Here is a 17094-nt window from a genome sequence, read left to right as displayed (position 1 = left end):
CCTCCTTCCCACTGTGTGACAATTGCCCATTGGCACACCTGTCAAGACACAGAGTTTTTGGAAGAAAAAAGAAAGACTGAATGCTGCAGAGATGGATTGTTAATTTTCCAAATGAGATATGACTCTGAGATCCCACCTACCCAGCTGGTAGGATGTTCCAACATGCTCCCTAAGGTGGTTTGAGTGTTTGGAATGACAGACTCTCTCTTCGCACTGAAACCTTAGTCAGGTGCCTCTGAGTCTTCTGCTTGATGAGGTCTGACCTTGGGCTTCCCCATGTCCTTTCAGAATCCAGTTTGAGCAAGAATCCTGCTGAGTCAGGTTAGTGAAATTTCCCCACTCTTGTTATCTGACTACCCTCAATATTTTATCACCTCTGCCTTCATTCGGCAATGATCCTGTCAAGTCAGTTTAGCCAGAAACCTCTTACCCTTGATGTTTCTTCGTAGTAATTTTCCATCCTCTGTCCCCAGCCCTGACTATTGGTTGATTACAAATCTCCACTTGCCCTTGTTGGAGTTGAAACTGAGCCTAATCTCTCTCCCCTACCACAAGACGCCTTCGCAGTGGCCCCTATACCTACTGCCATGGCCTCCCTTGAATAAAGTCTGCCTTGCCATCTTTAACACGTGTTTGGATAATTCTTTTCTTTTCTTTTCTTTTCTTTTTAGCTGGAGTCTCGCTCTGTTGCTCAGGCTGGAGTGAAGTGGCTCAATCTCGGTTCACTGCAAGCTCCACCTCCCGGGTTCAACCATTCTCCTACCTCAGCCTCCTGAGTAGCTGGGAATACAGGCGCCAGCCACCACACCCGGCTAATTTTTTGTATTTTTAGTAGAGACGGGGTTTCACCGTGTTAGCCAAGATGGACTCAATCTCCTGACCTCCTGATCAACCCACCCCGGCCTCCCAAAGTGCTGGCGTGAGCCACTGCGCCTGGCCAATTTTTTTCTTTAACAGGGTGGTCACTCAATTTGCAGAGCTTGGAGAAAGGCTTCTGCTCATTGTCTGAACCTATTGGGTCCCTTCAAGGAGATCAGGCTGTTCACAATCTATTCCCCTCCATGCTAACTTGGCCATCATCCCCCAGACCCCAGAAGAGGCTCTGTTGTGTCCTGGGTGGCTGTGTGGGCATCGAGTGCAGGTCTTCACCCCCACACATCCCGCCTCTTCACTCACTCCCCTACATTCTGCCCCACAGTTCAACCCACTCCCCAGTTCCTGTCAAGCAGCAACCTACCTCCCCTCTCTTGTGGAGCCAAATCCTCCTCAGCACGGTAAGGAGGGCTTTGTTTTGTTTTGTCTTTTTAAATTACAGTGGAAGCACAGAGAAGCCTTTAACTCCACCTGCATGAGAAGAGCCTAAGTCCAGCACGCAGCTAGGACGGTCTTCCCTGAATGGAGTTGGGGTGAAGTTGGAAGTAGCTCTCATTCTTTTGTGTCAAGCCCACAGTCAGGAAAATGGACATGGTCACTATCTCTAGCTTATTATCCTACCGCGCTACCATTTACAGGTAGTTCTGAATTTGCAGTCCTCACTATTACTATCACAAGGTAGTTATTATTAGCCACATTTTACATGCGAAGAGGCTTGGAGAAATTTAAAAAAAAACAAAACTTGCCTAAGGGCACACAACTGTGAGTGACAGAGTGGAAAGGGATTCAAACCCAGGCCTGACTGAAGGCTGTTGCTGCTATTCCAGCATCCACTGAGTGGACTTAATGAGTGATCTCTACCAAGGGTATTTGCATTGATTGCCAAAGCCTTGGAAAGGCTGTAAGGAAAGAAATGCCCAAGTAAAGTCTTCAGGGGTCAGTGGAGTGGGTGGGGATCTATATTCTGGAGGCAGCCTCCAGAGTCTTTCACGTTTCCACCAGGTCAAAAAATAAATAAGAAGAAGCATAAACAAATATTGAACTCCAATTAACAATATGATACTGAAGTATTTAGAGGTTAAAGCGTACCAATGTCTGCAACTTCGAAATGTGTCAACAACAGAAGAAAACACGTGGATGGATAGATGAACAGATTTGGGGTAAAGCAAATATAGCAAAATGTTAGTTATAGAATCTAGATTGTGGGCATATGGGTGTTCACTGTGCAATTCTTTAAACTCTTCTGAATTTTTGCATTTTTCGTAATAACATATTGAGGGGAAATAAATCACACAGGTGGGTCACACCCATTTCTTGTTATACAATGCCAGGCTGGAGGGGAGCTTAATCATTAGTCACTGAATTCTTTCCCAAGTGTCCTGCAGGAAGATTGCTGGACTAGACATTTGAAGAAACAGAATAACAAACAGGCAGTCCCTGCTTGGTGGAAATTTAGGATACCTGTGAGAAAATAGGACAGAATCATAAAATCAACAGTCGTAAAGACAGTGAGCTCTTTATTTTCTGCTTTAATGGAGGGGGAGCAAATTGCCTGACTATACATGTCCAAATGTCTTTTGCTTTTTACTTTGATGCATGGGAAGGCTCACCACACTTAAAGAGACAGAAATGAGCAGTAAGAGAAAGTGGTCCAAAAGCACTTAGCGGGCTATAGAAGGCCCCCAGTGGAGAATTCACCTGCAGGGCCCAGAAGGTGTGTTGAGGAGCAGGAAGGGCACCTTTTGTGGCAGGTGGGTTTAGTGGAAAGTTGGGACCTGGAACCATGCCAGGACCAACTCTGCCGATCTAGATGAACTTGAACAAGTCATTGTTCTCTTTGAAGCTTAATTTCCTCTTTTGTTGCCTATAGGCCAAATTCTGCCTACGGCTTGTTTTTGTTTTTCATGTCTGAGGCAGGAAAACAAGGCAGTTCTGATGACAGTCCTCAAGGGCTGATCTTGGCCTCCAGCCTTAGCTGAGAAGAACAGGGACCGCCCCCCGCCAACCTCCCACCCACAGCCCAAGGGAGAAAGGCGCCTAGGGCTTGTTTTTATATGGCCTGTGAGTTAATGGGTTTTTTAAAAATATTTTTCAATGGTTGGAAAAAATCAAGAGAAGAATAACACTTTGTGAGATGTAAAATTATATGTAATTCAAATTTCAGAGTCCATAAATAAAGTTTATTGGAAAATGGCCAAACTCCTTTGTTTTCGTATTATCTGTGGCAGCTCTCACTCAGTAATAACCAGGTAGTTGCAACAGAGACCTTATGGTCTGCAAAGCCTAAAGTATTTAGTCTGTATGCCTTTATTTGTTTATTTATTTTATTTTAACTTTTTTTTGAGACGGGATCTCACTCTGTTGCCCAAGCCGGGGTACAGTGATGCAATCTTGGCTCACTGCAGCCTCGACCTCCTGGGCTCAAGCCATCCTCCCACCTCAGCCTCCCAAGTAGCTAGGACTACAGAAGTGCACCACCATGCCTGACTAATTTTTGTATCTTTTGTAGAGTTGGAGTTTCGCCACGTTGTCCAGGCTGGTCTCAAACTCCTGTGCTCAAGCGATCCTCCTGCTTCAGCCTCCCAAAGTGCTGGGATTACAGGTGTGAGCTACGGCACCCAGCCTCTACCCGTTTACAGAAACAGTTTGCCAACCTGGTGTAAAATAGTTCATCTGCAACTCACTGCTCCACATACCTCACTTCACAGAATTGCTGTGAGAAGTAATGAGATTTGGGTTTAGTAAACTGGAAGATTCCATAAGACGCAAGGTGTTACTACTGCCCTGATTTCATTTCTCTCAATACCATCCTTACAAAGGCAGGAGAATCTAGAAGGAAGATCTTATATAACAGAAAGAGAAACTAAAGTTAACAAAGGGAGACAAATGGTAGCAGAAATAAATGCTCCTGTTTTCCCCGAGAGGCTTCCCACAGCAAGGGCCTCAGCCATGTACTCCCGCAAATTTGGGGATGTACAGACTCATCTGGAAAGAGCTAAAGGGGAGGACCAAGCATTTTTCAGGAATTTAATAAGCCAGTTGTTAAACACACCATTATTGAAAAGTAAATTACATAAAGTTATAATAATTTAATAAATGATATTAAAAGGAAAGACAATAAATACTCTAATGTTATCAATTCCTAATTCTTTGACTATCTTTTATTATCAGTGTTCTTGAGGTCATTTACACCTGTTCCATGTGTATGGTAAAAATGCTACACATTAGTGTGCTACTGTGACTGTTTTCCTGGCTCTGCATTCAGTGATGTCATATTTGGTATCTTGAAATTAGTCATGGCAGGAGTATTTACAATTGGCAGTAGGCAAGCTCCACAAACCAGGCATTCCCCCCAGTCTCAAAGCTGTTTGTTAAACATTTACCAGCATGCTGCTGGGACCAGGACTTCCATTTACAAGAGATTCACAAGGGAGACAGAAGGCAAGTAGAGAGTGGAGAATGACAGAGAGCAGGGGGTGGACATCATGGGGTGCAGAAGAGGAGGAGGGTCAGGTCTGCTTCTGTTCCAAGAAGCTTTTGAACAAGAAGAGATGTATTTGGAGACTAAGGCTTTGATGTAGCCATTTCTATGGTGTGCGTTCTTTGGTTCCGCCTCCAGATTAATGAGGTGTCAAAGAACTTAATTGCATAAAGACAGGAACACCAAGGTTCCGGAGGGTCGGTGGTTGGGGGGCGGTGAATGATTCGCCCGGAGTCATCCAGTGCCTCACAGCCAGGTCTAGTATCCTGACTCCTTCTCCCAGGCTAGCTCTTTCCAGAACAGTGACACTGTCTTACCAAGCACCTGCTGATGACAGGAAATGGACGCATGAGTCGGACCTGCATTGCTGCTGTCTTCCTATCAGTGAGAACCTGTCTCCCTCCCTTCTGTCAACAGGCATCTGGAGGCTTTGTTAATCTAGGAGAGTCTGACCACCCACATCCTCAGCTGGTCCCGTCCCTCCACAGCCCTCTTCTCCCAGCCCTTCAATCATCTCCCTGGACTATGTTTTATTCCTAACACAAGCTTATTAAGAGTGTGGGAGTATTCAGCACATCAAGTGTTTGGCACTGGGGTGAGGTGACTGACAACAGCTCTGGGAAGCTCCGCACAACCAACACCAGAATGAAGGGTGTCTTCATTCTCCAATGAGAGGACTTTGCATCCTGACTTTGTGTACTTTCTCAGGAGCAGACCACCAGAGACAGTGCACGCAAGGGGACAGGAGATGGCATTGTGAGAGTGGCCCACTCTGTGAGCGCATGAAATGATTTTAGAGCTCCACTCCCATTTGGTAGCACGTAAAACAGCAGACTGTTGAAAAGTCATGTTTGGAAGGAACCCAAGAGGTCATCATATCCAGAACTTCATTTTACAAACGTTTAAACTGAGTCCAGAAAGAGAATATGACAAGAGCAAATTTACATTGCTAATAGGTGATGGTGTTGGATTCAAACCCAGGTGTTTTATCCTGATGCAATAAGAAATACAGATTTGGTCTCTGTCCCTGGTCCTGGCATACAGCTCCTAAAACCCTTGTAATCTCTGACAAAAGAGTGTCTTTTGGATGCTAAGAGGAAACTGGTGGCTGGGAGCCCCAAGATGGCTTCAGAATGGGGGCTGGTCACGAGAAAGACCACAGTATGATTAGAACCTCTGGAGAGGAGAGAGGGGCTGAAGGTTGCGTTGATCCTTTATGGCCGATGATGTAATCAGTCAGGCCTATGTCATAAAGCTTTCATAAAAAACAAAGAAAACTTGGTTCAGGAGGCTCCAGACAGCTGAACCTGTGGAGGTGCCTGGAGGGTGGATCTTCCGGAAGGCACATGGCAGCTCTGCGTCCCTTCCCACATGCCTTGCCCTATGCATCTCTTCCATCTGGCTGCTCATCTGTATCCTTTATCATATCCTTTAAAAGAAACTGGTAAATGTAAAGTAAGTATTCTGTGAGCTGCTCTAGCAAATTCATTGAAATCAAGGAGGGAGTCATGGAAACCCCAACTTATAGTTGGTTGGTCAAAAGCACAGGTCACAACCTTAGTTTTGCAACTGGCACCTGAACTGGGGGCAGTCTTGTAGGACTGAGCCATCAGCTGTGGGATCCGACTCTCACTGCAAGTAGATGGTGTGAGAACGGAACTGAATTATAGGACACCCAGTTGGTGTCTGCTGGAGAATTTCTTGGTGTGTGGGGAAAAGCCTTCATGCATCTGGTCACAGAAGTATGCTGTAGTGAAAAACAGTTTGTTTTCCCTTCAGACTGCGTCTCTTTATAGTTTGTTATCTTCTTTTCTTTTCTTTTCTTTATTTTTGTGATGGAGTCTCGCTCTGTTGCCCAGGCTGGAGTGCAGTGGCCAGATCTCAGCTCACTGCAAGCTCCGCCTCCCAGGTTTACGCCATTCTCCTGCCTCAGCCTCCCGAGTAACTGGGACTACAGGCGCCCACCACCTCGCCTGGCTAGTTTTTTGTATTTTTTAGTAGAGATGGGGTTTCACCGTGTTAGCCAGGATGGTCTTGATCTCCTGACCTCGTGATCAGCCTGTCTTGGCCTCCCAAAGTGCTGGGATTACAGGCTTGAGCCACCGCGCCCAGCCTAGTTTGTTCTTTTCTAAGAAAAAAAGCTAGAACTTAAGTGTCTTAGCTTCAGACACAATGTGAAATTTATGGAACCATTATTAAAAAAAAAAAAAAAAAAAAAAAGGAAACCTACATATAGCTTACTTCCTGGAAGTATGCTGAACACTATGAAATGAATTCAATAAACATGATTCCTGTGATTTATAGCCTGGTTTACAGTTTAAAATTGAGATGGACATAGATGGAAAAGGGGGTTTAGGCTTAAACAAAAGATATATGGATAGAATTTGCATTCTATGGCTGAATGTAAGCTTGGTGGAGTGAGGATTACATGAGTTTGAGAAGCAAAGACCTGAGTTCAAATCCTATCTCTGCTGTCTATTAGCTGTGTGACTTTGGGCAAGCTGCTCAGCCCCTGAAAACCTCAAATTCCCAGACTATAAAATACAGACAATAATATTTACTTAACAAGGATGTTGTGAGGATAGAATGAGATATTTGTAAAGTGTTTAGTATAGTACCTGGAGCAGAACAGGTGCTTGATAATGGTAACTAGTATCATTATCTCAGTGACAGCTAGTTCAAGGTGCTGGGAGTAGGTAAGGACAGAAACGTGGGAAGTAGGGAAGGAAATGATTTACCTACCTGGTGTTGATCACAATAACAGCAAAAATTCCTCATAAGGTATTTGCATTGCTCCTTATGATTTATAAATAGTCCTGAAAGACAAAACAGATTTAGTCCTATTTCATAGGCTAACATACACTTGTATTTATTCAGTTAAGGTTTACTGTTTCAGACTTGTTCTAGATATGAGGCTACAGCAATGCACAAGCAAAGGCTAATGGAAAATTCAATGGCCCAGACTCTGATGGTGGATTTTCTAAGCTAGTATCTCTTTCAAGCCTCACTCGTTCTGTTTGGCAAAGGCCTTGAACACCCAAATGACCAGAATTTTGAGGAGAAGAAAGGCAGGGATGAAAAGAGGTTGCCATGTGCTGACTCATCCCATGGCCCTCCAGAGCACTGATGAGGGGTGGGAGGTCGCCTACAGAGGCCTCTTTCCTTGATGGTGCTTCCAGAGTTGGCATGCACCCATTCTGGGCTCTTGGAGGCTTATGCCCACAGGACAATTGCTTCTAGGCTGCTGCACTGGGCTCTGTGCCAGGCAGACTGGCATTCAATTCAGTCGAAGCCAGAGTGCAAAAAACTAAAGACAGGACAGGTGTTGCATGTCAATGACAGGAAAAAGATGGAAAACACTCTCTGCTCTGCTAGTCTGTACAGACGCTGGCTTGGCCTGTTGCAAGTGTGTGGGAGAGGCATACATAGGTGTATGCACACAGGATGGGCAGGCATCCGAATGACCACAACTGGTCAAGAACTTTCACAAGTGGTGGAAATAGAAGAAGCATGTATGTTTGGCAAATGTGACTGCAGACTGTGTATATGTGAACAGGTTTGTGGCTTGGGTGTTTGAGTACGTGCTGTGCGTTGTGAGAATGGTGGGTGGGTGTGAATGTGTGTGTGAGCGGTGTATATCCAAGATGTAAATAGAAAGCAAAGGGGCTGATGTCATAAGCCACAAAAACTCTGTAGCCAAATGCCTTCAGCATGGACCTGTGTGTGTTGTTTGTATGTGTAACTGGCACACATCTGGTCTAGTGATCTGTGTATTTAAAATTACCTATGAGGACCAGGTTCAGTGGCTCATGCCCATAATCCCAGCACTTTGGGAGGCTGAGATGGGAGGATCGCTTGAGACCAAGAGTTTGGGTCCACCATGGGCAACATAGCAAGACCCTGTCTCTAAATAAATTTTTAAAAATTAGCTATGTGGTGGCATATGCCTATAGCCCCCAGCTACTTGGGAGGCTGAGGTGGGAGGATTGCTTGAGCCCAAGGTTTGAGGCTGCAGTGAGCCATGATCAAGCCACCACAGTCCAGCCTAAGTGAAAGAGTGAGACCTTGTCTCAAAAAACAAAAAAACAACAAAAAAAGTATGAACAGAAGCATTAGTGTTGTGTGTATTTGTACATGAGCTTGTATGTATAAGCGTTGGGTGTTGCTATGGTCTGAATGTTGGTTTCCCTCCAAAATCCATGTTGGAACCTACCACCCAATGTCATGTATTAAGGGGTGGGGCTTTTGGGGAAGTAATTAAGTCATGAGGGCTGTGCCCTCCTGAATGAGATTGATGCCCTTATAAAAACGATTGAAAGGAGCAACCTTGCCGCTTCCAACACATGAGCAAGAAGCTGTCATCTTGGAAGCAGAGGGTGGTCCTCACCTGATATCAAACCTGCCTGTGCCTTCGTCTTAGACTTTCCAGCCTCTGGAACCATAAGAAAGACATGTCTGTTGTTTATAAATTACCCAGTCTAAGGTATTTTTGCTATAGCAGCCTGAACACACTAAGGTAAGTATGCTACGTGTTTATCTATGTAAATCTTTGTGTGCTTCTGGCCAAGGCTGGGAAACAAGATATAGTGTGGGACAATGAAGGATTCTGGCTTTCCTGTAGGCCTAGGATTCTCTCTCCCTATACATTGGATACAGTATCCTGAGTGAAATCCTAAAGGTCTAGATAAATGTAATAAGGCTTTGACCCCTGACACCATCCACTTGCCACTCAAACCCAAGCCACCCAGAAACACCTGCCCTGCTAGGCCCCACCACCAGGAGGAGTCTCTAACACAAAGGCTGACAACACAAAAGATGTCATCTTACACTCCCCTCATTCTGTCCCTTAAAGAAAAGGGACTGCTGTTGAAACTGAACCATTCATGCTGGCTCTGCTCTGCAGAGCTGTGACACAGACGTCCCAATTTCCCACCTAGAGCCTACAGGGGCCAGTTGGAAAGCCCAGATAATTTCCTCACTACCTTGTCATCTCCTGAAAGCTGCTTACTCTAGCAGGCCCCCCTCTGTTCTGAGGCTGACATTCCTTCTTTTCTCATTTCTCTCTGCTTTTGTCTAATGAGGTGCAGGAGGCTGCTGAAACTGACAATAGAATTACCCTGGACTCTAGATCCTGTCAATCTCCATTAGGAGCCCAGGGAGAGAACAGTCAAAGCACCAGGACACCTTGGTGCTATTATTGTAATGGGGTTCATTGCGAGAGCAAACAAAACAACATCCCCCCGAGATGCTCACCCTGGGCTGATGAGTCAGTCTGGCTTCCAGCCCAGGCTGCAGCATCCACCTCACCCCACCACTCCAAGGAGCCAGAGCCCTGGGACGTCATGAACCTCACTGCCGCGGGCATGGGAATGTCAGGGAGGCTCATTCTTCCCCTGAAGATCTGCCTAAGGTTGGCTCAACAACCCTCTCTTCATTTAATGACTTGTGAGCAGTACGTACAAAGCCTCACCTTGATTTCTGTAATGTCCTAGGTGATTTAGGTCCTCTTGACCACCTCTCATTTCATAAATTATCACAGCTGGTGAATTATTTGGTACATGGACCATCTCTCTGATCCCCTCACCTTCCATATGCTTTTTTTAGGGTTCTACCATTTCAATTCCTTGTGGAACTCAATCTGTTTTCTTAACTGATGCAAAAAGACCACTTAAAGGTAAGTCTTTTCAACAATGGTGCTGGAACAGTTGGACAAATATAGGCAAAAAAATGACTCTCAAACCTCTCAAAGTTATTATAAAATTAATTCAAAGTTAATTTTAAATGCATGAGTTTATACAGGTGTGGTGGCTCACACCTGTAATCCCAGCACTTTGAGAGGCTGAGGTGAGCAGATTATTTGAGCCCAGGAGTTTGAGACCAGCCTGGCCAACATGGCGAAACCTCGTCTCTACTAAAAATACAAGAAAACTAGCCAGTGGGGTGGTGGTGTGCACCTGTAATCCTAGCTACTCGGGAGACTGAGGCAGAAGAATCTTTTGAACCCAGGAGGCGGAGGTTCCAGTGAGCCGAGATCATACCACTGCACTCCAGCATGTGCAACAGAGTGAGACTCTGTCTCTAAATAAATAAATAAATAAATGCATCAGTTTACATGTGAATCATATGTAAAATGTAAAACTAAAAACTTCTAGAAGAAAGCATAAGAGAAAATCTTTGAGACCTTAGTTAGTTGGAGTTTTTAGATAAAATACCAAAAGCATGATTCATAAAAGAAAAAAGATAAATTAGATATTATCAAAATTTAAAATTTGTTCTGCAAATGATGCTGTTAAGAGAATAAAAAAATATGCCACAGATGGGGAGAAAATATTTACAAATCACTAAATAATTACAAATATCTAAAGACACCTCAGCCAGGTGTGGTGGCCCACACCTGTAATCCCAGCATTTTGGGAGGCTGAGGCAGGAGAATCCCTTGACTCCAGGAGTTCGAAACCAGCCTGGACAACATAGTGAGACCTCGCATCTCTACAAAAATAAAAATTAGCCAGGCATAGTGGCACACACCTGTAGCTTCAGCTACTTGGGAGGCTAAGGCGGAAGGATCCCTTGAGCCCAAGAATTCAAGGCTGCAACAAGACGTGATCACCACTGCATGCCAGCCTAGACAACAGAGTGAGACTCTTTCTGAAGAGAGAAAGAGAGAGAGAAAGAGGGAGAGAAGGAAGGAAGGAAGGAAAGAAGAAAGGAAGGAAGGAAAGAAGGAAGGAAGGAAGGAAAGAAGGAAGGAAGGAAGGAAGGAAGGAAGGAAGGAAGGAAGGAAGGAAGGAAGGAAGGAAGGAAGGGAGGGGAAGGAATCTTCAAAACTCAACAATAAGAAAACAAACACCACTAGAAAAAAAAATGGACAAAAGATTAGAATAAGCACTTCTCCAAAGAGATATAGAAATGAAAAATAAGCATGTGGAAATATGTTTAACATCATAGTCATTAGAGAAATGTTCAATTAAAACTACATTGAGATACCACTACAAATCTATTAGAATAGCAAATAAATAAAAACAGCTGACAATACCAAGTGCTGGTGAGGTTGTGGAGCATCTGGAACTCTCATTCATTACTTGTGGGAATGCAATGATACAGCTCCCTTTGGAAAACAAGTTGGCAATTTCTTATAAACACCTACCATATGACTACAATCCCACCTGCTCAAGAAAAAGGGAAACTCATGTTCACATAAAACCCACTACCTAAATGGTTATAGCAGTTTTATTCATAATTACCAAAAACTGGTATAAGCCAAATATTCTTTAACTGGCAAATAGATAAACAAACTGTGGTGCCTCCAACAGTGCTAGAGTGGAATACTACTCAGTCATGAAAACGGACAACTACTGCTTGACACAACAACGTGGAGGAATCTTAAATGCGTTTTGCTAAGTGACAGAAGTCAGACCCAAAAAGTTGAATATTGCATGATTTCTTCTATATGACATTCTGGAAAAGGCGTAACTATAGGGACAAAAAGTAGATCAGTGGTTGCCAGGGGTTAGTGGTGGGGAGAGAAGCTGACTATAGAGAGGCAGGACAAGGGAATTTTTGGAGTAATTGAATTGTTCTCTATCATGATTGTGGTAGTAAATTCATAACTCTATGCTTGTCAAGACCTATTGTACCATATAACATAAAAAGTGAATTTTACTGTTTGGAAATTTTTAAAAATTCACCCGAATGTTAGGGGAACCCAAAATGGAATACAAACTAAGAAATAAAACCGTAATACAAATAAATCATATACTTAACATTGAAAGAGATGGAAAAGAAAATAACTAACAGAAGTAACTTCAGAAAACAGTTTTGAATGGATGCTATAAGACTAAAGACAAGAACTGTACTGAACGTGGTTTTTGTTACACAACAAAAACAGAAAGAACTCTACACAAGTACTGTACTGTAGTAAGTAAATTTGTTCCTCACAGAGGTATGGGTTAGCGGTTCTGAAACTACTTTACGTGTGTGCATACTGGGGTTGAAAAAACAAGTTAATACAGTCAATTCTCACACATTGCAGTGGCTACATTCTATAAATCACTGTAAATACTGAATTAACAAATACTGAAGCATTATTCCAAGGGGAAATACAGAGTTAGGGTCCTATGAGCCTCTGGTCATACGATTTTCATCAACCAATCAATACACTGCCTTGTTTTGTGTGTGTTTCTGTTTAAAGACACTTTATTTACTATATATTGTTCATTCATTAACATCGAACTCATGGCCAACCAGACGTGCTGTAACTCATGCCTGAATGAAGCTTGTCTAACACAGGTATTTTCTTTGTGAGGCTATACCAGCCTTTTCCTGCTCAGGAACGTTAGACAGCGCTTCAGCACTATGCTTGGGGGCCATTTTAAACAGCAAAATCACCAATAAAAAGCAGAAAAATGGGAAAAACATGACACTAAATAGACTATGAAAAGGACACTTGTTTACAGTGTGAGAGCTGGAGCAAGAAGGCAGAATGGAGCCTGGTTTTGACATCAGCTAAGAACAAGCACATTGGGCTAAAGTTTTTGAAGCTCTGGGCGTGTCAACGAATGACTGGCAAAAGACCACAAGTACTGGTTTTGGAGTTATAAATTATAGGTAGTAGGAGAATTTGCAAATACAGAATCCATGAATAGCGAGGATCAACTTTGTATGGTAGACAACGAGAGCCAGATGAGGGGAATGAGGCAGCAACCCAACCATCTGTCAAGGCCAGTCACAATTGCTGAGTGCACCAGACTTTCTGGAGTTAAAACTCATTGCATGCAAGCAAGCTGGAAGGTCCGTTAGACACCAAGTGTTCACCACTCCTTTTACAAAGACCACTGAGGCCTAGGGAGGAATACGTGACTTGTCCAGGTCACACATGAAATAGTACTCTGTCTTCCTTTCCTGTAATGGCCTTGTGGTGCCTCAGTTCACCTCTCAAGGATCTGAGGTCCTGAAGGCTGGGAATTTTGTAGGGAGGAGTTAGCATATTTAAAACCCAGGCCTCAGTTTACCCAAATGAATTTCTTTCCTATACCAAGATCTGCCGGAAAGAACTTCTAGATAGCGAGTGAAGTGCCAAGGCTCAGTCTTAGACCATCTCTGTTTCTACCAGTACTCACTCTCCAGGTAATCTTATCCATTCTCATTACTTTAAGTATCATCTTTTGTTTGTTTGTTTGTTTGTTTGTTTTTTGAGATGGAGTTTTGCTCCTGTTGCCCAGGCTGGAGTGCAGGGGCGTGATCTCGGCTCACGGCAACCTCCACCTTCTGGTTTCAAGTGATTCTCCTGCCTCAACCTCCCGACTTTAAGTACCATCTGTATGCAAATTTACATCTCCAGCCCAGACCTCTTCTTCCAGACCCCAGACTCCAGTTTCCAACCGCCTTCTTGGTGTCACCGTGTGGATACCTAACAGGCACCTCAAACCTAACATCTCCAAAGCAGAAGTTTGATGCCCTCCCTCAACCTGCTGCTCCCGTCCCCATTCTTTCCTATCTTAGTAAATGGCAGCAGGAATTGCTAAGGCTAAACCTGGAGCATCATTCTTGAATCCTTTCTTTCTCTCATATCATGCATACAATTCAGCAGGCAACCTGTTGGCTTGGAGGACTTCTTACCACCTTCATTGCTACCACCTAGGCCCTCTGACTACTGTGTTTGCAAATCTCCTGAACTTTGTCCCCTGTTTCCAGCTTTGCCCCACACAGTCTGCCAAATAGCAATTAGAATTGTCCTTATAAAATGTCAGGTCAAGTCACTCCTCTGTTCAAAACCCTCCAATGACCTCAGAGCAAAATCCAAGGCCCGCAGATGACTCCCAAGGCCTACATGAGCTCTGATCTCTCCTCCCACTTCACCCCGATTCACCTCACTCCAGCCATGCAGATCTTGGCTGTTCCTGAACACTCGGGCAGTTTCAGCTGGGCCTGTGCTCTTGGGGTCCCTCTGTCTGGGAAGTTCTTTTCCCAGAGAGCAGGTTTGTAGCTCTTCAACTTTCCCCCTGGTCCCAGACAAGCAGGAGGACATCCGGGTTAGAAACCTTAGCTTGCCAGGTGGAGTCAGGCCTAGACCTCCAGCCTTACATTTTACTGAGCTCTGCTCCAATGTCCCTTTATCAGAGAGCTCTGCCAAACTGCACCATCTCCATCACTTGACATCCCCTTCATCCTGGTTTGTCTTTTTCTTTTCTTTCTTTTTTTTTCTTTTTTTTTTTTTAAGACAGAGTCTCGCTGTGTTGCCCAGGCTGGAGTGCAGTGGCACAATCTCGGCTCACTGCAAGCTCCGCCTCCCAGGTTCACGCCATTCTCCTGTCTCAGACTCCGGAGTAGCTGCGACTACAGGAGCCCGCCACCTTGCCCGGCTAATTTTTTGTATTTTTAGTAGAGACGGGGTTTCCACGTGTTAGCCAGGATGGTCTCAATCTCCTGACCTGGTGATCCGCCCGCCTCGGCCTCCCAAAGTGCTGACATTACAGGCATGAGCCACCACGCTCAGCCCTAATTTTTGTATTTTTAGTAGAAACAGGATTTCACCATGTTGGCCATGCTGGTCTCGAACTCCTTACCTTAGGTGATCCGCCCGCCTTGACCTCCCAAAGTGCTGGAATTACAGGCATGAGCCACTGCACCCAGCCCTGGTTTGTCTTCTTAACATTCTTTGCCATCTCCTCTGCTATATCTATTTATGTATCCACTAGATCGGAAGCTCAGGTCTAATTCCGTGTACCTAGAATATTGCCTGTATCGTAGTAGGCATTTAAGGTTTTGTTGAGAGACAGAATGAATGAACGCACAGAAGGGTTTGCTTTTCAAACCAGAGCCTCCCTACCTCCTGCTCTGCCTGCTAAGGATCAGGAGGAGACAGCAGCTAAGGAAGGCAGTCCTGAATTTTCCCAAGGGCTAGGGAGTAAGTGTAGGGCTCCCTGAGAAACCCTGGAAGCACTCACTCTGCCGCCAAGGCTGCAAGGAAAACAGGCCAGAGTATCCTAACAGCCTCCACTCAGAAGGGGCCTGGAAACTTTCAACGAGACAAAATAACAAATGCAGTGGTTTAGGGTTTGGTGGGGCTTCCCACTCCTCCCACCCCTAGGCCCACATTGAATGCTCTCAGCCCTTCCTGCTGCACCGCGGCCTCACTCTGCTGCTGTTCACAGAGCCAACTTCCTCCCGCCCCACACAGAAGTTCCCAGAGCTCACTGGGAACCTTCTGATTTGCATCTCCAAAGAAATAAAATAAATTCCACTAAATGCTGTTTGTTTTTCCTTCTGTTTGCCCTGAGGCGGGCCTGTTGTGGCTCCTGGGATCCCGAGTGGGTAATTCAGGCGATTTGTGGTTCAGGGAGCCGGGGACCTTAGAGGCCTTTACAATAAAAAGAGGGGAGCCTGCAACTCCCATTTGAAAGGAGATGGGGGGAGAGGCGGGAAAAGGAAAGAGGAACTGACAACAAAACCTGCCTGACACAATTATAGCCAGATTTGCATAACAGAGACCGAGAACTCACTTAGAAGGAGTGGTAATTAGATTCTCTGGTGATTAGGGACACTTTCCAAACGTGGGGAGAGGAGACGGAAATCCAACCTTGAAGTGGGAAAAGAATGTAGGAATTGGGGCTCGCTGTCGGGAGGCGGGAAAGAAGGTTTACAGACTGAGAGCTAATTGGCTCAAGGCCGACACCTCCTGGCAAGCCAATGTTTCCATTCCACATCTGCGTGTCTGGACTAGTGAGGGAAAGCACTGAAGACCCACAGCCCTATGTGGGGGGCATCCAGGCTCTTTCCCAGACCAGCTGTGTGACCTTGTACACCTGTAATCTCTCTGAAGCCAGATAACTCGCATGCCAAATAGGGTTTAGAGGGCTGCTTGTTGCTTAAATGAGATACTGCTGGAAGAGGGTGTGGAGGATAAGCACAGTCAGTGGGCTCATTTGAAAGACACCTTCCCCAACTGCCTTCCCAATGGGCATCTTACAACAACTGTGTTGCTTCTGGTAGTGCTTCACAGTGCAAGGTTGACCCCCTTCATAAGGAGGTAGCCTGTGAGTTAGGAAGGCAGTAACCCCAGGGTAGGAGAGAAGCTGCCAGCCTTGTGGCTGGGGCATGTGTAAATATGGAGGCCTAGGAGTGTTAGGAAACATGGTCTTAGATCAGTTCTCTCTCTCTCTCTCTCTCTCTCTCTCTCTCTCTCTCTGTCTCTCTCGCCCCAATTCTCACTTTCTCCGCTCAAGAAAGCATGACATCATGGGGTCACCTTGAATGCAATATTCATGCATATATGAAAAGCATTTGCAAATGTAGATCCCTTATTATTAGTAACAGATAATTCGTATCATACCTCCTGCTGCCTGGGCTATGAGCTTCTGGATGACAGGGACAAGATTTTTTATTTTTATTACCATTTTAAATTTCTAGCACTTGGCACATAGTGAGTGATCAGGAAATGTTTAATAAATGTCCAACCATTTTCGACATTTCCTTTTCTCTCCAGTGTTGTGGGATTGGCCAATGACTCTTTCAAACCGGACATCTTAACTTAGGTCTATATGGCCTTCATGACAGCAAAGAATTAAGGGACTTGTGGGGACTCATAATCCTCCCTACTTGACTTCTGGGCAAGGTCAGGATGTTGGAACCAATGCTCTGGGTTCCTAAGAAAACAGTGAATTGCAAGAGGCTTCTTCAAAACAGAGCAGATTCATGTCATCCTCACCTCTCATCTGGACTCCAACGTTAGAACCTAATTG

At 44.7% G+C, this 17094-nt stretch overlaps 1 long non-coding RNA gene and 1 other non-coding gene across 2 annotated transcripts; one reads left to right on the top strand and one right to left on the bottom strand.

Annotated features, from left to right (window-relative positions):
• Positions 1-2775: 2775 nt before the first annotated feature.
• On the bottom strand, positions 2776-2909 carry LOC112427288 (small Cajal body-specific RNA 20). The gene has a single exon (XR_003018794.1). It is a non-coding gene; the product is annotated as a small Cajal body-specific RNA 20 (non-coding RNA).
• Positions 2910-5634: 2725 nt separating this feature from the next.
• Positions 5635-15395, top strand: LOC105484802 (uncharacterized). Its single transcript, XR_011613036.1, has 3 exons — positions 5635-5809; positions 9959-10028; positions 13551-15395. It is a non-coding gene; the product is annotated as an uncharacterized lncRNA (long non-coding RNA).
• The last annotated feature ends 1699 nt before the right edge of the window (positions 15396-17094 follow it).

The sequence above is a fragment of the Macaca nemestrina genome, chromosome 1 (assembly GCF_043159975.1).
Source record: "Macaca nemestrina isolate mMacNem1 chromosome 1, mMacNem.hap1, whole genome shotgun sequence".
In the NCBI taxonomy this organism is placed as follows: domain Eukaryota; kingdom Metazoa; phylum Chordata; class Mammalia; order Primates; family Cercopithecidae; genus Macaca; species Macaca nemestrina.
The sequence above is the reverse complement of the archived record's forward strand: the minus strand, read 5'-3'. Positions and strand labels throughout refer to the sequence as shown.